Source organism: Pinus tabuliformis, chromosome 7, assembly GCF_031772625.1.
Source record: "Pinus tabuliformis cultivar Carrire ecotype Pingquan chromosome 7, CPIR1, whole genome shotgun sequence".
NCBI classification, from domain to species: domain Eukaryota; kingdom Viridiplantae; phylum Streptophyta; class Pinopsida; order Pinales; family Pinaceae; genus Pinus; species Pinus tabuliformis.
This window is the reverse complement of record NC_142293.1, coordinates 1,601,629,412-1,601,635,043: the sequence shown is the minus strand read 5'-3', so window position 1 is coordinate 1,601,635,043 and position 5,632 is coordinate 1,601,629,412.

The following is a 5,632-nucleotide window of genomic DNA, read 5'->3' as shown; positions in this document are numbered from 1 at the left end:
TGAAATCCACTGGATATTCCCAAGAGTCTAGAGAAACTGGAATGTCTTCTAATACACCATCTGGTTTAATAATTGATTGATTTGCAAGTTGCAATAAAGTAGGTGTAAAAAGAAGATTAGGAAGTTTTAGCTATTCCATAGTCTGTCTACTCATGATGTTGATAGCAGCCCCTAAATCAATCAAAGTATTTGGTATTTCTACCCCATTGATATGTGTTTTGACAATTGGACTACCGGGATCTACATATTTCTGCATAGTAATTTTTCCCATCATGATATCTGCAATTTTCCCTACCAAGTGAATCCTTCTGGTATCTCTTGGTTTCCTTCTTGGTCTTTTAAGACCCAACTCCTTTATTGTTTTTGCTAGAATAGAATCTATTTAATGGCTTGTAACAAGGGAATCTTGATACACACATTCTTCAATTCATCTAGAAAATTATAGTCAGGCAACCAAATTTGTTTTTCCACTCCTTTGTCAATTTGTAATCTTTCAGGAAAAGGAGGTGTGGATAAAGATGCAGGTTGCTCAACTATGGGAGTTGTGGGGGTTAATTCTTTTTCTTTTTCTTTTTGAGTGTTTGGGTTTTGAAGAGATGCTTCAGAACCTTTATTGGCTTCAAGAGACTCTTCCTCAAAAATGCTTTGCTTTTGAGCATTTATAGAAGGTTTATCTAGGACTCTACCTGATCTGAGTTGTACTTCATTGAGAGGAACAATCATATAGGTAGGAAATTGTTGACCTTCCATCATGTAAGCATTTTGAGGGTTTTTATTATTGGGGTTTGGCAATGGCTGAGAAGGAAGTTGATTTGACTTCTGTTGAAATGGAAGCAAGAGTTGAGAATTTGGATTTTGTTGAGAAGGTTGTTGTTGTTGTGGAAATGGCAATGATAGTTGTGGATTTTGATTTGGAAGTTGTGGAGCTTGTTGGTTTTGAAAAGATGGAGGATATTGGTAAAATTGAGCGAATCTCCCATAAGGATTTTGCATACCTTGTACCCATGATTGAAAAGGATTTTGAGGTTGGGACCAAGGTTGTTGCCAAGGATTCTAATTTGGTGGGGGTTGAAAATTCATCGAGTTGCTAAACCCTTGGTTTTGTTGCCCCTGCCAAGGTCTCCTTGCAACAAAACAGAGAGATTCGATCATATTTGGATCTTCTTGAAAGACAGCTTTGAGCCCAGGAATTGAAGGACAATCCTTGGTCTCATGATTCTCTGAACAAATTACACATGTTTCTACAACTTTTGCATCCAAGGGACATTCCCTTAGAGCATGTTTCTTCCTACATTTTGGGCAAAAGATGGCCAAAGCTTCAGCTTCCGCTTTCTGTTTATTATGAATCTTAAGGGTGTCTAGTTGTTCACTAAGACTCCCTAAGATATCAGTTTTGAATTCATCAAGCATGTTGCCAATCTCAGCCCTACTTACCGATCCAGTTGCAGATTTATTTGCTCTGATGAGAGAAGGATCTCTAGGCCCTTTTTGAGTTTTAGATTTTCCCCTTGAGAGATGGACACATAGCTCTGTTATATCATTTAGTGAAAGTTGAGATATATCTCCCTTCCCCATCATGTTCAAAATATCTATCCATTCATCTCTAATGGCTTTTAATAGAAGGGCTTTCAAGGTCTCCTCATCTAAGTTACTCATTTTTGCTCTTTTCAGGTTGTATTGAAATCTTTCAAGTAACTCCTCCAAGTTTTCATCTTCTTTTTGCACCATTTTGAATACCTCATCCTTGTGATTGGTGGGCATACAATAGTCCAGGTACCTATCCAAAAATGTTTGTTTCATATCATTCCAAGACCTAATGGATTGAGTGAGTAATCCCATAAACCATTTCAAAGCTGCCCCTTTCAATGTTGAAGGAAACAATTTGAGTTTTTGGGAGTCTTCCAGATAATCATAAGTTCGACACACGACTTCAAACTCAAATAGAAATGTTTCAGGGTCCTCATTCCTTAACCCATGGAAGTTTGGGAGGACAGATGGTGAGATGTTTTTCATTGTGGCTCGGGAGTCCTCATCGACTATAGGAAATCCGAATGAGTTATCTCCATCCCTATTTCCCCCAATGTTACCTCCACCTCCTCCATTGTTTCCTCCTCCTCCTCCTCTACCTCTACCTCTACAAAATCCAGTTGCTCCTTCCTCTGTCATAGTATTTTCCCTAGAGACTTCAGAGTCTTCTGGTTCTTCTACTAAGGGTGTATGAGAAGGAATTTCTCCCTCTTCTTCAGATGATTCTACTTCTTCAATTACAATTTGTCTCTCTGTAGAAGGAAGGAAAGGATCTCTTTCTAGTTCAGATTCGATGGAAGGTGTGGGAGAGTCGACTCCTGCCTCTTGAATTCCAGGAATCCTACGGCTAGGAGTGTAAGTTGGAGATGATGGAGGTGTCTCTTGTCTATTCCTTGAAGTAGATGGACTTGTAAAAATCAAACTCTTGGCTCTAGCTAAAAACCTTCCCCTAGAATCTCTTGCTCTATGCATGTCATTTTTTATTTTTCTTCAAGTCGGGGTAATAATTCTCTTTCTGATCTTCCAGGTCACTCTAGGTGCAAGAAGAGAGCATACTCAAGAAACTATTAAACCAATAACTTTCTCTTTTCTGATCCTCTAGATCACATTAAGTGCAAGAGGAGAGCATACTTTGAGAGGTTATTAATTTTCCTTCCTTGAAATTTTCTTGTTTTTTTAGAAATTGGCTACCTAATTTCACTTCCCCGGCAACGACGCCAAAATGTTTGGTCAATTTAGTGAAGTCTAAATTGCAACTTTTAAATGTCAACCCGGGGCTCGTAAGCTGATGAAGTGAGGTGTACTATCTGTACTTAGATAACCGTTTTCTAGTCTTTTGTCGTTTTTAGTTTTTTTAGTTTGTTTTCAAATATATCTTTCCTACTGTGACGTGATGGAAATGTAATAAAACAAGTGAAATGTGGATGATTATGGTGATCTCTAAATGATTTATCAAAACTTAAAGAGTGTTCTACAAGAAAGCGTGAACAACAATTGCAATAAAATCAACTTTTAAAGGAAAATAAAGACATCAAATAAAAGACTAATGACATCGGCCCAGTATCTCTGCTGCTGAATAAAAATGAAAATGAAATCCATATTAAATCCAACTAAAAGTAAGAACAACTATCTCACACTATTTCAACTCTTCAACTTAATCTTCTCTTATGAAAAGATACCATGAAATGTTAAGCAATGTGAAATCTAAGTGAAACTACATAAAAGACTAGTCACAATACTTTAACTTCTCTTAACCTTTTGCCTTCCAGCTGAATTTATCATGTAAGAAACAGTTAGGAACAAGTCAAGTAATGTGAGTTCTAAAGCAAACTAAATCAAGCTATACTAATTGATATTTTGGCTCCCAATAAAGTTATTTGATTATGGAAAAGGAACCATCAATAGATGAACAACTTGATATCTAAGAGCAGAAAGTAAATGTGCAAGTTAAAGAAACGACAGTAAGGAAAATCAAAACTGCAAAACAATAAAGGTCAGCAACGTAGACAAGATGATCACACATACCACTAGTTATAAAAAGAAAAGAAGGAAAATTGCCCCAGGCTTGCCTAAGAAACCTGCATAACACACTGATCAGTCATGAACATAAAAGTGCAGAAATGTAAATCAACAGAAATCAACGTTTATGTACAGCTAATATACATGCTGAAAACGCAGCAATTTAAAAGACATCTGTACAACTAATATACATGAAACGAGAAAAAGAAATGCAGGAAATTAAAGTTTACTGTACAGGACTTCAGCAAACAGGGGCCCTCTGCCTACTTCAGCTGGTTCAAGGAACAATTATACGCTTAAATGCAAAACAGTCTTCTCATGTATTGACAACAAATGTAAAATACAGTGGGGAGTTCAAAATTACATACAAAATGATTACAACAACGATTAACTCTACAACGTTCAAGGACGCTTTATTTATAAGGAGAAAGCAAACTACTTTAACGAGATCTATGCTATTCAACCAGCTGTTTAAAAACACGTGAATCCTCTGTGTCCCCGGATCTAGGTAACTGTCATCGTGTTCATTCAATCTGGGGAATATGGCTGTTGGATTCGTGCTTCTAGATTGTCTCCGTGGCTGAGGATGATGCCACCTAGCTTCAAATGCCCAAAAACAGAGCAACGCAGAGCCGTGCCACCGCTGAACACTTCTGTTGACCGGTATTTTCCTCCTCGTTGACCGTGGGCTTTTATGGCTGTTCTAGGTGATCTGGAGGGACACGTACCATGTCCTTTACCCCTGGAACTTGCCCATGTGGCTCATCTTCTCGGAGGACACCTGTAACATATCGTTTAATAAAACAGCTGCGGAATCCGGTGCTGGCTGCAAAAACCTGGATCAGCTGCGGAAACCTGTGTTGGCTGCGGAAACGCAACACACTGAACCAAAATTCTAAACCAAACAACAGTCACTTAGCATAGTTAGAAAATCATGTAAAAAGTCCTAAAATACAATGATTTAATCAACTTGGTGGATGAAATGAGTGGGAAAAGGAGGAAATGAATGGGAAAAGAAGGCCGAGAGGGTGTGTAAGGAGGTATAGGTTCAAGGCTCTACACGAGTCAAGAACCTGTATGCTCTTGAGGTTCAAGATGCATGCAAAACCTTAAGGAGCAAGGCAATTGTTGGATACTTGGTGGTTGAGAAGGAGAGTACATTACCTCTCAACATGCAATGCCAAAAGAAGTCTCAGACAATTGTGGAGGAGCCACAATTGGTGAAGCATCTTCAGGAGGTTGTGGAGCAGCCACAACTAGAGAAGTCGAGAGGAGATTGAGTGGAGGTATCCACCCATGAGAGACCTCCAGTAGGGGGAAATTTAAATCCAAGTGGGCAGAGGGATCACATGCATCCATACCTCCAGGTCGGAGGTGGAGCGATGTGGAGTGATAGTCCCAAGAAGGCTGGAATAGGGGCAGGATCATTGAGGTACCCAACCTCTTTGATTAGACCTTGCTACAGGAGCCTCGACGGGGAGTAGCAGGACTAGCTGAGTGGGTAGAGACAGATGCAGATGGAGCAACAGATGAAGCTTCAACATTAGAGGATGTTTCTAGCCCAGCAGGGAGGTCAATTGGGAGATCAGTTACTTACTTCTTAGTAACTGAGTTGCAGTGTAACAGTGGGAAACACAATGCAACATGATGAGAGGAGGTGCAGTGCAGATGCAGTGCTGGGAGATAGGACTAGTAGCAGCACGGATGCAGCAGCAGGAATTAGTGTGATTGATGCAGTCAGAGATCAAAGTGACAGAGGGTAAAGCAGTCAGATAGTGAAGAGCACAAAGGTGCAGAGTTTTCAGTCGATAGAGGCAATAGAAGTCAGAGACTTTGATGACAAAGGCATCATTCTAATTCAGGTTGGATATTTTTTTTGTTTCCAGAGTTGTTGGAGCAACAACACTAGGGAGAAGTGTTGCATGCAGAACATTCCAAAGTTTCAGGATCAGGTTCGAGTTGAATGCCTTTCTTGTTGAGAGGGAGTGTTGAAAATGGAAACAAGAAATGCTAAAAATAGAAATTCTATAAATAACATTTCAGATACGAGTGCTAGATATGGCAACAAGGAATGATAAAATGGAAA